The 17,903-nt window shown below is 34.2% G+C and overlaps 1 long non-coding RNA gene across 4 annotated transcripts; it reads left to right on the top strand.

The window, feature by feature from the left end:
- The first annotated feature begins 4,584 nt into the window (after window positions 1-4,584).
- LOC128875234 (uncharacterized) lies at window positions 4,585-13,493 on the top strand. 4 transcript variants are annotated; one of them, XR_008456767.1, is made up of 4 exons: window positions 4,585-6,181; window positions 10,675-11,264; window positions 11,372-11,733; window positions 11,944-13,493. It is a non-coding gene; the product is annotated as an uncharacterized LOC128875234 (long non-coding RNA). The 4 variants fall into 4 exon arrangements; XR_008456768.1 differs by lacking the exon at window positions 4,585-6,181 and having other exon boundaries at window positions 7,273-11,264; window positions 11,372-11,507; window positions 11,609-11,733; XR_008456769.1 differs by lacking the exon at window positions 4,585-6,181 and having other exon boundaries at window positions 7,273-11,264; window positions 11,372-11,507; window positions 11,587-11,733.
- The last annotated feature ends 4,410 nt before the right edge of the window (window positions 13,494-17,903 follow it).

Genomic DNA, 17,903 nt, shown 5'->3' with positions numbered 1-17,903 from the left:
AAATGGGGGGTAGCTGAGACGATTCTGAACAACAATTTCCTTTGCAAAAATGTCGGATGGGGCTTCGTTAAGGAGATATTAAGCGAAAACCCCGACCAATCAGAGCGCGCTAGGTCGATGCTTCGATGCACGTCGAGTCACTTGTTCGCGTGCAAGCGCGGCCGCCAGCGCGTAGCCTACGCTACCGCGGCCGCTCCAACGGTCTACGCGCGCTCTGATTGGTCGGGGTTTTCGCTTAATATTTCCTTAACGAAGCCCCATCCGACATTTTTGCAAAGGAAATTGTTGTTCAGAATCGTCTCAGCTACCCCCCATTTCCGGCTCCTCCCCGAGTTTTGGGACACCCTGTATATGAAAAAGGAATATGTAAACATAAAGATAATTTGTTACAGGAAATGTGTCGATAAATATGTAAAAGTTTCACATTAAATAAAAAATACAAATACAAACTAAATCGCCTAAACGACATTCGTCGAGTATCGGCAGCAACTCATCCGAACTATGTAGTACGATCTCTTAGGCCGATCGCACACGGGCGCAACCGATTTGAACTTAGCGGTTACAAACCGTTCGCGCTCTTTGTTTTACCTACTCCACTATCTTTGTTTTACCTAGATCCACGGTCGCGTGCAACTATGTAGTTTCAGAGTGGTTTGAAACTGATCGGTTGCGCCCGTGTGCGATCGGTCTTACGAACGAGTTACGAACCGGTCGTGGCAGTCGGGCCGTCCGAGAGTTTGAATGTTTCGATTCCTCGCTCGTGCCCGTTCGACTTTCTCGGGCTCGATCGATACGAGTCGGGGCCCGATACTCGAGTCGAGGTTGCACACGCCTACTAGACACCCATCTTTAATATTTGCATAAGTTCCGTTGTTCTTTGTCATACACATAGATGGTGCACTCCACCTTTAATATTTGTAAAATTCAGTTATGTCTTACTATACGCATTGCACCTCATGTATGCCAATACTCGAGTCGGGCTTGCACACGCCTATTAGACACCCATCTTTAATATTTGCATAAGTTCCGTTGTTCTTTGCCATACACATGTATTGTGCATTTCACCTTTAATATTTGTAAAACTCAGTTATGTCTTACTATACGCATTGCGCCTCATGTATAAATGAATCTTGTTAAAATTACGTAGAGTTAATGAATAATTAGTAATTTACTTTATATTTTTCCTCGAACGTTAGGCTCTAATATAATCCAAATTCTCAATCAACGATAAAATTGTTTTATTGTAGCAGTTGACCTAACGACGAAAGTCACCAAGCTTATCAACTCTGAGAAATTACAATTCGTGTAGTAATTTGTCGCAATCATTCTTTGCAATTATCAAAAGTTCGCGAAGTGTCTTTTTTTCAGTCGACCATGGCAATTATGTAATCAATACGTTCTACATTATCAACGCCACGTTCCTACGCAAGGACAGCTAGAGTGTTCATATCGAGCACGATCGATCAAATTGCTTTTACACGCATTGGAGTACACCGGAAAGCTAAACATCGATTCAAAAGATCAATGATATCGCATCCAAACAAATTCATAAATGCTTTGGAATTATTTCATTAACGTTCAATGCTCCGCGTGACCTTTGAATCTAAAGAATTTACGTTAAACGTTTTGAATCTTAATTACTTCGTTTAGTCAATGTTGTGTCGCGTCGTTTTTCTTTGTATCTGAATCTGTTATCATGATCAAGGAAGGATAACCGGTCATACGCCCGGAAACAATCTCCTTTCTCCATCATTCTTAAGAACTAAACAACTAAATGGACATTTTTTTTTTGTTTACAGTATTAGAACAACATTTTAGAAAAATTAAAAGCACAAGTACAGGTTTCGACGTAAACAAATTTGATTATATTACCATTTTTTAAAGACTCTTTCCATCGATAATGTTGTTATTAAGCATTGTAATAGTATTATATAGTAGTATATTATGTGGTTCAATTCAATTGTGTACCACCTGTGTACCAAGTTTCATTAAAATTGGCGTGTAACAGTTGGGCGATGTTCCTTGTAATATGTTAAGAATTATTCTGCCTTTTCTCAAATAAGATTTAAACGGAAACATAATTGGTGTAGTTCGTTGTTTTATTTTTTCGAAACATATGAAGATAAACTTATATTCTAGAGAAGGCTATTTGTTTATTTATTTAAGAACTCCCTTACCCAGCAGTCGCCAATTTTATTATTAGCCAATCGTGTATTACAGTTTCCAAGTAAGGAAACTTACAACAAATGGATGAAAAACATGAACCAATTGTACAGAGTCGACAAAATCTTGATTAAGTCAACACACGTTTCCTATTTAATCGGAGTATTCAGAGTAATTTTCCTCTTTTACGCATGACGAGTGAATTGCGTGACTACGTCTAACGTGCTTAAGTATACCATTATCTGTACATGCAAATACGTATGACGTTTATTTCGCTACTATTAAATATCATACCGACGTTCAGCTTTTCATTTCCCCGTTATTTTTAGCAGTAAACATGTATTACCGTGCGATGAGCAGGCACTTTTATATTAGTCATGGGATTTCCATATTACCAATTGTTCACAAGAATATTGAAACACAGGTATGATCTTGTTTCATAAGTCTAATATTTTAAATAAATACACAACTGGCAATGGAAATGAATATCATCGTATTACGATTAAAGTATATAAAAAGTGAGGAATTCAAAATAGGCCACCTGATTTACTCGCCTGTTTTTAACGATAAAAGAGAAAGTTAAATAAAAGTTGTTTGATTTTGAGGAATAAGTATCATGGTGACTTTCACGATGACTTTTTTTTATCACTAGAGGTGTAGAGAAGGTATAAAGATCAAAACTATTTTCTTTAATGAAACGATATAGTTTCTTATGTCCTTTCCAATAGGGCGTTTCAAAACGAATACAGTGACCTGTAACTGAAGGTCATGTGTTAATAAAAATATGTAGTATGCATTTACAAATAAAAAAAACACCAATGACCTTGAAATTTCGACAATATGACCTTCAAACACACTCGAGGTATTTAAACTGAATGTGTTAGGTGAGACACCCTACATATTTTGACATTTGACAAGTAAACGCTTCGATGGATTGTATGGATCTTTTGTATTGAATCAAAAGAATAAAATCGCATATTAAGCGAGTATGATCGTGTGTTATGCGTGTTAACGCGATATTTGCCTTTATCCAACACTCGTTGATAGGGGACTGTGAGAATTCGTTGGACCAGTCAGTCGCAGCTCTGCTATTATGCAAATCACATTATATTCATTTTCATTAAATGATTAATTTATCCTTTATTCATTAACCTTCTTGTTTTATTCGAATGAAATAATTCTTGGTCTGAAATTATTCGGTGTAAAAATTAATTCTGTGCCCTTTTAAAGTAAAAGTTATCATTTATTTACAAAGAAAAATCATGCAACTTTTAATTTTTCTTCATTCACAAATTCGAAGAGTGCACATGTAGTTACAGAACCAAATGTCCAAGCAATATGTGTGTTTCATTATTACGAAGGTTGATACTACCACAACAAAGTGGCCAATCAATATTCTATTTAAACTAGATTTACAAATAATTATGTAACTATGAAGACACAGGAATTAATTTCAACACCCAATAATTGTAAAGTTCCTACACACGTAATCTGTTAGGAGAACAACAAGCAAAATTTGTAGATCACTGAACTTGGAATATATTGATAAATAGTAATGCCCATCAGTTTGAGACTTAGGCTATGTATAGATTCATTGTAATCTACACATATTATAGTGGGATATATATGAGATCAGATTGAGAACTTAGAAGGCGGGTAATTGAACGTAACAAAATGATGAGTTAATATTTTTACTAAAACTACAGTTATAAACGATTGAATATAAAGAAATAGAAATTAATTAATATTTGCACCTGATATAACTATTAACATAAATCACGATTCGACAGGAAACTCTCTCTCTTCAAACAACATTAACTAAAGTTTGAAAGTCAAGAACAAAAGTTATGTAACTTTCAATAAAATAAAAGAGAATCTACGGAGTGAAGTTAAACAAAGCGTATGTCGAACTTCGTTTTCGAAATCCATGTCTGACCTTATAAAACACATCTGGTATAATAAACAAGCCATACCCAATAATAACAACAAACAAGATAGTTTATAGAATTGCATGCTAGAATTCATATCTTAAATTAGAATTCGACAATCACATTTAGTTTTTTCAAGAATTGTTTTCTGTTTAGTTCGCCTTGATGCCTGTTTTCCAGAAAACAGAGTTTTCGAGAAAAACCAAACGCGACAGAGAAATTTAAGTTGTATACGGATTCGAGACAAAAAGGTATAAAGTTCTGCTGAGAAAGATGACGATAATAAATTAATTTTTCTTAATTTCAAAACTACTTATCTCTGAAAAACCTGACGAACGAAAGGTCAAGTTATGAACTATATTAAAATCAATAAGATGCGCAAGAAATTTCCAAAGAAAGTGAAAGAAAGACTTGCATATCAACTAACGTTAGTTTAGTATAAACGCGGGGAGTCGATATACGTTTGATCAAAGAAAAGGAAGGAAGGAGATAAGGGAGATAAAATGGAATCGAGTAATATTTAAATAAATACTTTTAATTTTATGCAAATTTCATACAAAACAAATAAGTTAAGGACTATACGTGTCGTGCGATAAAATCGCGAATACATGTTCTCAGGAATAATGAATTCGATGGCTAATACTGATTGTGAGTTTTGACTAGTGACACAAACTTAGCAGTGATTCAAAGACTTATATATTAAACATTAATCAAGCCAGATACATTGTCGGCGTAGTCGGACAACTTTGAATAACTTAAGTTCCAGCGATTATGGCACATCGTGGCGATGAACGTGTCGAAATTACGATATAGATGCAGCGCGATATTACATGGAATCATAGTGTGTGCGCGCGCGCGCGATGAAGAATTAATGGTTCCATTTTGGACGTGTCCTGGACGAAACCCTGACGAGAATAACGTCTCCTTTGATGAAAAAGCTCGTATCAAAGGCTGTGACACGTGAAAACACCCATCCGTGGCTGGTACGACGTTATTTTGTTATCAGTCCGAGTAATCAAGGGAGAATCGATTTCCTTCTCGGCAACGTTCAACCGTTGTTCCTTGAATTCCAAAACGTCCCACGCGAATCCGCACGGCGCATATCGCGCGCCAATAGTGTTTTCCGTCGAGCAATGCCCTATCGGGAAACTTGGCTGAAAAGCCTTTTCTTCCAGTTCACGGCACCCATCTCACGGAAGAGTGGAAACTTCGTTTCCGTCCATTCGTCGGCTCGTTTCTTACGAAAGCGGACAAAGAGGATGAAGCATATACAGAGGAAGAAGGAGAGATAATTTTCTCTGTGCGACAATTTTCCCTTCTGCGAGTGTTTCACTTTCTGCCCCACTGGAGGACGCCTCTGTGACCGTGCGAACATCGGCTGAAGGAACCGTTGCTGCCCTTCGAACTGTTGCTCCCAGAGCTCGACACACTTTCGGACCTCTTGATGGTCCTCTTCGTCGGGTCCAGTAACCGGTCCAGCATCTGACGGATCGTGCTGTGTTTGCGGTTGAACGGATTGGTGTACATCTTCGAACGCTTCGAGTCTGATCTACTTTCCAAAGTTTCTTTTCGAAACTCCCCAACCACTTTTCCACACTTAGCCTCAACGGAAAGTTTCACGATGAACTGATATTACTCGGCTCGTGGCGTCTAACTGTCGCGAGTGCGTATAGAAATAAGACTTGCACCAGTTGCGTCACGCGTAGCGCGCGGTTCACTCGCTTTACCAATGATTGCGTAGCGTCACTCGGGCAACGCTTTATATACCCGAGACGCTCGGCGACTTTCGCTCGGAGTCGGGTAACGTCGATTCGCGCCGCCAAAGCGTGCCAATGGTCCCACAGGTGCATGATGCACCGTGCATCGCCTGTCAGTGTTCACCGCGGTTATAGCGCAGGCTTCTAAATTTCACGTTAATAACCCTGTGTTTCTAGTTTCTACTGGGTGTACAGAAACTTGACCTTTTCGATGTTACGCGTTTGTACATATATGCAGTGCAAAAGTTTCCGTACAGAGAGATTTGTCACCTTATATTCCGAAACTGATATTTAAATATTAATGGATAACACTTACAAATGGATCATTTTCTGGTAATAAGTTCAAGAAAGAAGTCTCTTAGAGCCTGTGTCGCAATTTTTGTTTCTAAAAATATCTTAAATTAAGAAAGTTGAGGCGTTGTCATTGTTTATATGATATATTTCGCGGCGACCTACCTTAGAGCTGGGTTATCCGAAAAAATCAAGTCATCTTAAATAATATATTAAATTGTCTAAGTGTTATCGATATCATTCTTGAACAAATAATTTTGCGCAAAATGGCAACGATAGCTCTGAAGATGGACCATTTTTTCTCAACATCAAAATGTACCCCCTCTCGAAACTATTCAATTCTATCTAAATCATTTTCCTGATGAACCTTCCTCTGTAAACATGTTTATTACTTTGTATATAAAAACATGTTTACAATTTGGCGTGCTTTCGTGAAAAACTAAGGAAGGAATTACAATGTATGGTACATACATATAAACATGTTTGGAGCCCTCAGGGGCTGTAGCTATTACACGATCATACGATCCCGAAGTACCCTAGCTATAGGCTAATCAGTGGGCCCCGACAGTCAGGCAAAGAATCTAATGTAAGAAGTTAAAGATTGATGATGTAGAACACGTAAACGTGACATGGAAAAGAACACATGTACAAGGCTGATGACTTGTAACAAACAAAACTGGACCAATACGTGCAATAATCGATATAAAACAGACTACGTATCCTTAAGAAACAAACAACAAACAAACAAACATGTGCGTTTGTGAGAAACTTGTAGGGGAAATCCCACTGTCGCCTGCGTGCAGTCGCCCCCAGGCGAACCACGAGAAACACACACAGGCGAAAGTCAAGGGTGAATGGTTTTTACCTGCGTGACGCGATACGCGTATCTACCGCCCGTCGCGTCGTACCGCTCGCGTTCGATATAGGAATGGAAAAAAGGAATGAAAAATGATGCCACCTCGAGGTCAACCGCCTAAGTGGTCCCACATCACTTGACGTTCGCAGAGCCAACGGACTCGGACAGTACCGAACATGAGCAAAAGAGAGTGAACACGATAGGGGGAAAAAAGACATCCGTGGACCACTTGTGGAAATCCCGTTGACGACACCTTCTGGTCATTTTTAAGGACGGAAACTGATATTTACCGCTTGCGACGAAAAATCTAAACAGATGATACGTCATGATTCTAGCGGGCCAGTCCCGTTTCATCGCGTCTTCTTTTTGATTAAACTTCACCAATGAAATTAATTTTTATCGACTTCGGACAAAGTAATATGTATTCGGTTCTGTTGACTTCCATCTTTATTTCTGTAAATATTTAAATTACTCATCTTCTTCGAAACTGCGACTGAGAATATTCGAATAATGGGATATCTGAATGTCCAGATAACGATGTCACCTAGTATTCGTAATTCGGTTGTCACCCATATGTGGGTGACAGTGCTTTTCACCGAAGAACTAAAAACATTACTTCTGAAAGTCGCGCATCAAAGAAAGTGAATTTAAATGAAATTCATGAATTTTTATAAAGTTATAAAACTAAATGTCACGATAGATGTCTGATTATGTTGTCTCCGATGATCTAAATAATATTTAATCCTAGCAGACATTTTCAAGAATATTTGTTTGGCAATCAAAGTGTTAATTCATTTACAGCTACGAAACTGGATAAATTACAGTTACATTTTGCAATCGAATCTGTCAATGGTTAATCAGGTTAGTTTATGCCTAACTCTGGTTTAGATACATTGGTAAACAAGCGTCAATCGGGTACGAACGCCAATCCGCGTAAACCAGTTAATCGGGGAAACCCCTTCCGATACGGCCTTCGTCTCGTAATATACGGTTTCTTCCCGCGCGAATAACCTTAAGAATACAACAGTCGGAAGAAACCAGCATTGAAACAAAAATCTGTTATGAACGCATTGGATTGTCCTCGTCTATTATGGTGATCATCCAACTCATTGCTATCGCATGCATTAAAACGTGTAGCTAAATAAGAAACAGACGTTTTAACGCGATCTCTTCTTGCATCGGTTATCGCAATTCTACGCACTTCTACCAGACCTGGGTATATTTTAATTGAAATGAAAATAAGAGAAAACTATTCGAGATAATTTAGCGTTATTTTCGAAACAATTATTTGAAAATAAAAATAGTATCGATTCATTTGAAATAATAGCTATCTCAATCGAATTCTTTCATTATTTTTTACTTCAAATGTGGCGAAAGAAATAATCTTTAAAATAATATGCAACAAAAAGAATTTCCTTTTAAGAAATCTTTTCAGTAACTTGCTTCGAGCAAAATTCTTTCTTCAAAAATTCATCTGTAACAGATTGTTGTCTGGAATCGTTTACTATAATATCGCTTTAAGAGAATACTTTGGAAGAGATATACTTCAGAAGAAACGTCTCTTATAATCGGATAATTATTTAACATAGACAGGTCAATCTACTAATTTTATCTTGTAAATGTCGATACATTTATTTCTTCTCGAGTTTGAATAACAAATATGGAATAGTTTGCTATTTCATCTTCCACATTTTTATACCTACAAAGATTGATTTCAAATATTTCAAGCTTTTGACTTATTTTTTGCTTGTTTTAAGTGTTACTTCACAAGGCTGGATATATTCACTAAATGGGTTTTGTCAATTCTGTCTTGCGACCACTGTTGCGTGTCTTTTTTCTTTTACTTTCTTCATTCCTTTAAATACGCTACTCCTTCTCAAAACAGACGCAAACAGTGGTTCTTCATTTTTTACAAAGGCCATAATATTTTACGAGTTTCCTGAAATGCAACGTCATCCTTTGGGAATCAATTTTTCCGTTTCGTAAATTGTGAATTATACATACATTCTTCCGAGCTGGATACCGCAACGGTTCGGCCCTCGACGAGCACACGAAGTGACGCCGCAGGGACGCAAAATAAAAAAGAACGACAGCCACGTACACTGTATTACTATCTACGATTTTCTACTCTCGAACGTTCAAAAAAATGGATACATTATTCCTTGCTAATCCTTCAAGTTTTAGACATAAACAAGTTTACGCATAGATGTTAAATCTGTGCCTTCATAATTTATTTCATTCCTATCTCGTTTCATTGAGTGTGAATTCATCGAATATAGGATAAAGCACTAAGCAGATAAATAATATACGCGAGCTTGATAAGTTACTCTAACAGGCAAAAAGCAACAAAAATATCGTTTATTTTTTAGAATAACACACTTATGTTGAAAATCTGAATAAAATTCAGGAAATCAGTAACAGTACTATTTATTTACTGTAAAAATATAATTTTAGTAGTCTGACGATTTTAGTACAAAGTTTTTGACCTTCTCCAGTTCTTTTTATTTTTCATAACATAGATTTTTATCGAGAAAATAATTCCGTTTAAGTTGAAGTTATAAATTCTTAAATCTAAAAGCACAGAATTAATTTCTACACTCAATATTTTTCTCAATTATTAATATATGAAAATGGAAAATTGCCGAATGGTCTCCGCTAGTCATGAGAACGGTTATTCTTAGGTTCATCGTGCTATTTTTCAAGAAAACCGACAAAAATCCTTTTCGACCTTATTTTTTTGTTTGCCTTGCGCTTCGAATTGCTCAAGAAATACTAGTACCGTCGATAGAGAAATTGTAATGCTTGACTGATGTATTAGAAGGGTCTCTGCTAATATTCAGAATGATTAATCGCGGGGTCAGTTGTGCTACTTTTCGAGAAAGTCGACACAAATCCTTCAGATGTATTGTTCAGGCGACACTTGTCGAAGTTTTTCTGAATCCTTAAACGTGTTGATCCGGATTTCTGAAAGGATGCTACATGAATAAACTGATCACTGAATTTAAACTAATCGAATAAACTAGTTGACAAACCAACCTTTACTTAATTTCGCACATATGTATACATACATGTTGAGTGCATATTAACTAGAGAACAGCTCATATCTCAAAAATTTTTGTTTGAATTGAATTGAAAAAATTACTAAAGGTATTTTAAAACATACCTAAAACATTCTTAAAGTTAAAGAGAAATTAGGAAAATTTTTCTCGATAAAAAAAATTAACGAAAAACACTTAATATATTTATTTGGCCTTCTAATGTGGTTTCCCCAATTTAGCGTATCTGCAATCACATTTTTGTTTTGTATAGAAAAATGTTTCTCCTTCTGTAAAATTGTATTATTTTGTTTCACAATGTCATCGATTCGTCAATGTTTAATATCTTGTTCTCTTTGGTGGTCTACTCATACTGAAAACAGGAAACAACACCAGTTTTTTTATTGATACGGATCAATAGAATTTTAAATATCAAGGACGACTGAACAGCGTGTTTCTTTTCATTCGTGTACATCGAATAAGATATTTATTCGAAGAATTAATATTTCTTGATGAAACAAGTATACATTTTATTAAAATGTATCTTCGAATGAATTTTTAATAATATTTGGAAAAAGTATTATTTATGATGTTCGAGTAAAAAGAAACTCAGTAAAATTGTTCATATTTTTCTCTCTTCATAGACTCGACTATAGCTAAGAACCAGAACTGCGCCAGTGTTTTTGTTGCGAATCAATAGAATATGAAATATCAAGGTCTTATAAACAGCGTAGTTTTCTTCATCTACGCACTTCGGCCGATATATCTGTTAAAAAAATTAATATTTCTTTATGGAATAAGGATTCTCGTTAAAATATATATTCAAATGAATATGCAGTGTTTGAAGAAAAGTATTATTAATAGCGGTCGAGTAAAAATTTCAGTAAATAACGAATCCTTTCTAAAGTAGAAAACCCTTTTAAGGAACGCAACACCCGGTGATTATTTATGTAGCAAAAAATTTATATTGTCGTTTTAAGCTTAGTTCGCAAATGAAACACTGGCAAAGGACATTTATGCATGCGACTTCGGAGGATTTTGAAATTCAACTGAATGGAAATGTCATCTCGAGTTCAAGGAATAGTGAATTCTTTCTATGTAAAGTTCTTTAAATGGAAAAAAAAACTAAACGAACAAAAGAACGGTGAAAAGTATTAATCGTTTAAATTGTTTGAATAATCGCACTCCCTAAAACAATAGTTGTCAAACAACTCTCAAATTTTACCCTTCCAAGGTAATATTGATAAAACTGTACAGGTTCAGTTTATTATTTGTTATTCGAAGTTCGTATTTACATAGGAATTTTACTAATACCTGCTTTGTATTACACTACACTTTCAGGAACGTGTTGTGTTAGCGTGCAAAAAATTAATTCCACGTAATTGAACTTATGACGTTCGTGAAACAATGGCTGCCGACCTTAACATCTCCAGGTATTTGACGTCATCCGTAACACGTGCTTTCTACAATGGACCAAGTAAACATAAGATAAAGTCACTTTACATCATTAACCTAAGATTCTTCGAAGCGTAGATGCCATTTAACCGTAAATAAAGATTATCATTACTTTTTATAAAGCTGGGGCGAATGACGCTTGAAATGTGCGTGGCGCCTTCCTTTTAGTCTGTTTCCGGAGATAAACAAGAGACAAAAAAAAAAGAGGAATCCCAAACGGAGTAGTTCCAACATCATGATCATTTGAGGTAATACCACATTTTCCAAAAGGAAATTAAAAATTTTTTTTATAAAACACGGGTGATACAAAATATAATCAATTTTTTTATTTTACATGAAACATATATTTTATTTTATTTTATTTATGAAAAAGTAATTGGACACGATAGAATATATGATTACAAAAATGTTAAATGGGCTAAAAAATATAATCCATATTTGATTTAAATTTTAAACAGAAGAAGGGGATGTACCGAGGATAAAAAAAACCATAAACTGAAAGTGGTTTACTTGAGTTCCTTTCACACGAATCGTTGCTCATGGTACTGATGCTACAAGGCCGTCTGTACCTTCAATATGGATTAACATAATTTTATAAAAACTGACAAACATGTTATCCTTAGTATGTACATTAATTTCAATCAAAGGGTTTTTCACTAGTGATTTTAGGTCTTATTCATTAATAGAAAACAAACGATACCTATGGATTTTATCCGATTGTTTTATTTTAAATTAAAAATTAATTATACACCACGAAAAGTAGTAAAGAAATATTTGACAATAAAGAGCTAGCATAGATTCAGCAACAGAGCAATACAAACGGTGGGCAAAATTTGCGGACTTTCTTTCTGTTCGAAGCACTTAAAATTCTAGTGAAAGTTGAACAGACGAAAGTTTTTGAGGAAAGTTCTTCTGATCATCATGCATATTCGTATTAATCAATGAAACGATAACAATTTTGGAAACATTCTTCCGTTGGCCTCGTTTGATACAACTTTACGAATAATCAAGTGTTGTTGCTGCAACTTTGAACTTAAACTTAAATAAAAATTCCAGAAAGAAATAGAAAGAAATTTTAAAGAAGTGTGTATCTTTATTTAGAAAACAAGCAAACACTATACGGTGCGATTTCGATGATTCGTTGATATTACTTGACCTTAAAAATGAACATTTTTACATGTTTGTCATGGATTTAAGAAAAGTCAAATCGAAAGATATATCATTTGCCTTGAATGTAAAATTTCAATTAATGAAAATATTCTGTTCGATTCTTTTCCAATATAAATATGTTTTAAATATTCAAATTAAATGTTACATTGGCTTGCTGTTATTTCGTAAGAATGGTGCATAATAAATTAAACTCACTCGTACTCGTTCAATGAAAATATGCTAAATAAATTCAGTTCCGCGCCTCGTACGAATTTTATTCAAATAGACGTGTAAATCAGTTACTATAGGAAAAGGGAAAGATTTAAAATTTCTTAAAGATACACATTATAAGTATATTCGCCTTTCGATGATAACTAATTGTCTTTTCTTTAAGAAAGTTATCGACCCAGTTTGTAAACAATTATTTAGTGACTTGGGAATAATATAATAGAACGATGTGTATATTCTGCAGTTTTCAAATGTATGACTTGCAAATACATATTGACAAATAACTATTACTTTATTTATATAATTTATACATATAGATGTAGATATACATGTATATTCCTTGCTATTTTATCGATTCTAAACTTTAGAGATGCTTTAATGATTTGGAAAGAATAAGATAGGAAGATATTCATGTATGTAAATAAATAATTTATAAATACATAATATATAAATACACGTATATAAATAAGTAATCATTGTAGGGTTTGTTCATCATTTTTTTTAAGTATAATTTACAAGTACATATTGACAAATAACTTTTGTTTTATTTGTTATAATTCATCTAGATCGAGATGTAACAAAAATAAAGTTGAACCGTATAATAAAGTTAATTTCCATAACATATTAATATGGTACATTGTATTATTAAGAGAATTACATTCAAAATAAATATTGCATCGATCCACATACTGCTTTTGGCATCTGACCTACCAGAAAACCAGCGAACGTTTCGCGCTCCATTAAAGTGTGACGCGACTTTTTCCATGAGAAAGGCTGTTTAAACGAGCGTGTCACAGTCTACCAACAAAATGTACTGGAAAGAGCAGTAAAACTTTTCGATACGACTGTCGACCAGAGGTAACGATGGGTTTTTCTGTTGCCCAACAAGACTTTGCACCGGCTTATAAAGTAAAAGGAACTCAAGAGAAATTACAGTACAATGCTGTAAAGATCGTTTCAAATGAAAACTGGTTTTCTAGTACTCCATGTAAATTGTTCTTAGACTGTGTTCAGAGTTAGAAAAGTTAGCTTTCGGACGGACAATACAGAAAAAGCAAATCGAATTTATGAAATTTCGTTGAACGTTAATTAGGTGCTCATTCTTTTACCCATAAAACAGAGTTAATGCTAAAAGTCACGAAAATATAATCCAAATCAACGACTGAGTTTTGTCGTCGATTAATCGAATTTTGTAAAGCAATTTTGTACGGGAAAAGCAATTCAACGAAAAAGAAATTTAGTATTTCACGTTTTGCTAAATAACGCAATTACACACTTGTATACGGCTAGGAAGATTCTGAAAGACTCTTGCATGGTATCTAAAGGGATTGTGAATGCATAAAAAAATTAATAACACGAGGTTGATACGCTTTCAAACAAGAATCATTCTTTCCTATAGGACATCGTGATTTTCAGGCCACCTTATACAGAACTTCGATTCGTCGTACCATTTATTTCTTCATAAATTGTACTCGAAATGCAAGCCTGGTTTGATTTTTCCTCGTTCAAGAGGAAAGGCCGTATAAAGTAACTGTATTATTATATAGGGTGAGATTTGTGTCATGGTACAGCTAAGAAAAAAATAATTTGAAGTAAAATAGAATAATACGTGACGAAATAACTGTACAATATAGTCTAGTGTAATAAATGAAAAATATGGAACAAAATTTTGTCGTGCTAGGCTCCGTTATCGAGATAATCTATTCAGTTATTTATTAGTTAATATTTAATATCGCATCTAAGCTTGTCTGACTGGTATAAGGTATACAGATGAGATGATCGTTATGTTTTGACGTGCAATTAATTGGTTAATCAAATTTGAGATGAGAACAAATTACTCTAAAAACTGTTAAGGTGTAAGGTCACTACTAGAAACTTCAGAAAATCAATTTTGTTGTTGTTAATATGTTGCTTTAAAGCTTTAAGAATAAGAAGAACAATATTTCATAGCCCGGGGAAATCTCAAAGAGGTCGTTTTCGAATGTTTTTGCAAAGCATCTTGCAGCGCGCATCAACCATGCGGCGATGACACAGCGCGTTTTTTTCAGAACTATATTCCTCAATATAACTCCTACAAATCTTGTCCGATTTAAATTTTATAAATTTCTTTAAATTTTGAGGGTGACATCCCTAATACATCATCTAATGAATAGCGTACGATTTTTGCGGTAACCTGTAAACTTTTTCTTTTACAGACAATTTTTCGATGAAATTTTCGGAAAATAATTGACTTTTTGTTTATTTGTGTACCATTTTGCGAGAAAACGATATTTTCAAATTTCCATACGCTATTCCATAGCTTTTGCAATATATTTACAGAAAATGTTCGGTTTTGTGTTCTAGGTTGAAATCTGTGTGCTCAATCCTTTCGCCCATTTGAGCGCTCGTGCGTTTTGAAATCTTGGGTATTGAAGCCGCAATTTTAGACGAAACACATATAAAAAAATGCTGTCTTACACATTAATATGCATTTAATAAAATACCCTATTTAAAATTTCCATTGCTTTTAACAAATTTCTGAAAAAAATTCGCGAAATTAGCTTATTCTGGGGGGACCTGGAATGGCCTTACCCCTTAAGTGTATTCGCTTGCATCGTACGCGTTGCTAAACCTGATCATACCAAGTCTTAGGAATTCTGTTACTGAAAGTACAATATTATGATTCTCCGTATAGCGTACGCACACGTCCTTTCAAGGACCAATGCGGTCGTTAAACTCACTCTAATAAACCTGTCGAGAGTCGAGACGCGTGGAAAGTGAACAGGAGATCGGTAGAATTGGCATAGGTAGACACTATCATCTTAACCATTTTTCCATATAATTGTAATTCCGTCTTCCGTGTTTTATGGTATTATTCTTTTATTTTAACGTAGAATAATTATATATAAAACAATAAGAATTACAATGCTATAGAAATATTTTGTACTACAATTTACTATAATTTTATACAGATAACAGAGTATTATATACAAAATATGGAAAGTACAATGCACAACAAAATTATTCGTCAAAATTTTGCCATTTTTCAAATGCCATTTTCATTGTACCGAGACAATTCTTTTTATTTTGTAGGTATTTGTACTTTAGACAAAAATTAATGCAGAATGAGTGCGAGTCTATGCCGTAACTCCATGTTCTGAAAACACTCGAGCACTTTTCTTCTTTAAAAATTTGATTGTTTGACGTGACTATAATAACAGCTTCAGAGATGACGAAACATTTGAGTGGGTTATTCTACACAATGGTTACAATATTGGTACTTTTTGAAAATGTGTGCAAAGCAACATATACATTATTGCATAAATTCGATTATTTATTATAATTGTGTAGCATGGCAATGTATACAAAGCCGATGGTGTGTTATTGCGTTCGTACATAGGTACCAGCGGGTCACCGCGAAAAAGACACGTGTCTTTAGTTTTACCTCGTATGTCGAGCAGTAAACACGATATCACTATCCAATAAAAGTTATATGTAATTATTTAGCCACAAGTGAATAGTTGATTTATTCCTGTTAGTCAGGATAACTCTAACCAATAATAATTAAGTGGCACTTTATACGTAGGTTACATTGCATAGAAAATTATTATTTGCAGAATATAATGCGACCAAAATGTTCTTTCTTATTGCACGCGCAACCTATAATCGCTTATTTGACATAAATAGTGGATTACGGAATTTTGTAACCCCTTAGAATAACAACTCAACACAAGTGCTAAATTTATAAAGCCTTATCAATAATTTTGCGTTATAAGCATTATTGCTGTTTGCTGTGCCTCGGTAATATCAAATGGCTTCTATATCAGTACTTTGTATCTGTGAGTACGATAAATATGTCCAAAATATATAATTACAGTTAACATGTAAAGCAGATTACTTTGTCCTGGTTTATAAGAAACCTACAATTAGTACAAATAAGAATAATTCGTGTTATATGTAAACTGTGTTAAGTGTAATTTAGACGTAAGTACCTTGCAATACATAAAGAGTAAATTCCTGCAAAATTTAAGATCTTAATTTTAATTTCAACACGTGCTCCAAATCTTCGAAAGTTTTAATTGGAAAATACATGAAATTTTTTCATACCTCTATCAAACATTGATGAAATGATTTAAAACTTGGCAGAGTTACTACTTATACTAGTAGGAACAAGGCTTAGAAATTTCAAATTTTTATCTTAATTATTTCCTTATACAGTATATCAGCCCAGTAAATATGAAGCTATTTTATATTTTTGTAATATTATTTTACATGTTTTAGATATGAACTTATATTTATTATTTTTTATAAATGTTCCGTAAATAAAAATTGTTTCTCAGGTAATTAAAAAATTTAGTATATCGAAATTCTTCTTTCGTGTGCATCGAAAAATAGAGATTCTCTAGAATATCTAACAAAGCTTACATCTAACAGTTTATCAATTTCTACTCAACAGAGCAAATCAAGATCAAAAAAGTTTTAAAAAATGTGTTACATTTATTACGTTATTAACAAGAGTCTAATCCACATTCATGAAGAATAATAAGGCTAGATTTCTTCAATTAAATAAGCAATTAAGGATGTAATTGCAATTTTGAAAAAATACTGGAAATTCATTTAGCCTAACTTGTATTCCTGATAACTGCATGAATTTATAGCAGTAAAAGTATCGTGAAAACCATAACTTAACTTCACTTTCCCAAATATATCGTACGTTTGACTCGAAAGCGTTCTAACACTTTCATGTTCCGCTGTATTTAGGTCAGATTAAATACAGGAAAGAACTGTCTTTACACAAATAATTTGCTAGTACAAGATAAGTAGCTAACGGTTCGCGGAAGTGGGTACAAAAAGTGATTGCGATAACGTTGCGAATTCGTGGGAAGTATACCAGCAGGTGTGTCCTAGAAACATATAGCCTTCAGCTTTGCTGCCATATATCAAGATATTCGTAATTATAAAAGAATATTAAAAGTTTGTTCGGCAAAAGAATGAATTATAATATTTATTTTTACGCAATTAATAGAGATTTAATTATTGAAATTACAATTAATTTTACATT

This window comes from Hylaeus volcanicus, chromosome 4, assembly GCF_026283585.1.
Source record: "Hylaeus volcanicus isolate JK05 chromosome 4, UHH_iyHylVolc1.0_haploid, whole genome shotgun sequence".
In the NCBI taxonomy this organism is placed as follows: Eukaryota; Metazoa; Arthropoda; class Insecta; order Hymenoptera; family Colletidae; genus Hylaeus; species Hylaeus volcanicus.
This window is presented reverse-complemented; position numbering and strand designations above follow the sequence as displayed.